Source organism: Wasmannia auropunctata, unplaced genomic scaffold (assembly GCF_000956235.1).
Source record: "Wasmannia auropunctata unplaced genomic scaffold, wasmannia.A_1.0 LD322184.1, whole genome shotgun sequence".
Lineage (NCBI taxonomy): Eukaryota > Metazoa > Arthropoda > Insecta > Hymenoptera > Formicidae > Wasmannia > Wasmannia auropunctata.
Genome location: NW_012040706.1, coordinates 1 through 1,941, shown reverse-complemented (window position 1 = coordinate 1,941; position 1,941 = coordinate 1). Strand labels below are relative to the sequence as shown.

Sequence of the window (1,941 nt, the reverse complement as noted above, 5' to 3'; positions counted from 1 at the left end):
AATTGTTACATATCAATTATTGTATCAAAACTTTTATAAAATAGTGAAGCGTTTTTTTCTTCGAAAGAAAAACACGTTCTTTAGAGTTAAAAAAATTAAAAGGCTTACCTTCTGTGATAAAAACCACACTCATCAGAACTCTTTGTATGTTTTTCGTATGGCATTCATCGGAAAAAGATCAAGCTAGGATCGAAATTATACAGATATAGCGTCGATCGATTATTGTGCGCCGTTGAGCTGCGTTCCGTTTTACGCATGACGCGTATATGATCATAGCATGCTTTCTGGCAGAGAGATGAAATAGTCGTATGTTTTAATTCTTTTTTTTTTTACTTGTTTTGGTTTCTTTTGATGTAACATCTCTTTTTTCCAACACTATAGCAGGAGCCTGAAAACACAAAATTTTTCGCAAATTATTGTATGTGTATTGTATATTTAAGTAGATTATTCAAGAGAATTCTTTTGCTTCTTAAATTTTTCTCAATATTTATAGCATTGATTAGAGGTGTGCGAATAGTTCGAATTTAAATCGAATCGTATCGAATCACAGTAGATTCGATTCGATTCGTTTCCAAATCTGCAAGATTTGAAATCGAATAGTTTGAGAATTTCGAATCAACAATGGTTCGATTTCAAATCGATCGCCTAATGTAATGTTAATCTGAGAAAATTTGATTCAGATTCGATTTGTATTCGAATTAAAGAGATTCGATTCGATTCGATTTCAAACATGTTATAAAAATTCGATTCGATTCGATTCGACCATGCAAATGCTTCATTCGCACACCTCTAGCATTGATAAATGTATTGTTTTATAATGCACTTACATCCATTACATTCAAAAAATTGCTAAAATTCTCGTAACCATTAATGAACGCTCTTCTGATTCCGCTAAATTTATCTTCCGTATTACCATACTTTTCTTCGTTTTTTATTCAATCAACGAGTGGCTTTGGCATCAGGAAAAGTCGTAGAATATTATCAGGTTTTCGTATTTCTAAAATGGCTTGCGCAGTCTCATTTTCTAAACGAAACTGCCGCGATGTTGGACTGAATAAAATTATTGGCGTTGTACTTTGTACAGGTGATATAGATCTGCGACTTTGAAGTTTGTCAGATTTAATAATTAATGGGTCAAGATTATTTCGGAATTCATTGCTTATTTGCTGCAAAAGAAGGAAATTCGTTAGTATGCCAACAATTAAAAATTATGCGAACAAAAAGATATTGGCAATAGTTAAAATATAACCAGCGAAAATAGGAAGAAAATGCAAAAGGAATAACAGCAAATTCTATATATTTTGCGTTGCTTAATTAACATGAGAATAATATTTTAATATTGTTTTACAAATATTTTAATACTTGTTTACGATTGAATTTTATCGACCTTCTGCCTTTATATCAATTATTCCACATTATCGATTAAAAAATCTTAATTGATGTTGTTTACAATACGATAATTTCTTATAAACTGATGAAGGCAGAAGATATTATATAAATTTATGCGAATAATCATATTATCGGAAGTAAATTGCCATTTTATAAGTGTCAGATGTAGTATTTACCTCCGCTTGAACGGCAATGATGTTTCTAGCCAATAATATCAAATTGAGAAATCTTCCTTCGCCAATTCTAATAGCATCACCGACACGTTCTAATAATTCCTACGAAATAGCAATTTTGACTTCGCCGATTATAGTGGCGAATCACGAGGATCCAATTCGAATTTTTTAATACGACTGAGGAACAAAGCAATCTTTTTACTTAGATTTATGTATCAGTTTAAATTTACGGTTTTCTACTTTATTGTTTTTGCAATGAAATGGGCGGATGATTTAATATACGTGTCACTTTTTCAACTTGTGTTTTCCAAAGATTGCATTTCCATTTATTTTCGCAAACAAATTTTGTAAGTGCACAATTTTACCTTTGTTTCTTCAA

At 31.1% G+C, this 1,941-nt stretch overlaps 1 pseudogene; it reads right to left on the bottom strand.

Annotated features, from left to right (window-relative positions):
- Nucleotides 1-117: 117 nt before the first annotated feature.
- On the bottom strand, nt 118-1,664 carry LOC105460432 (annotated as a pseudogene).
- Nucleotides 1,665-1,941: the final 277 nt, after the last annotated feature.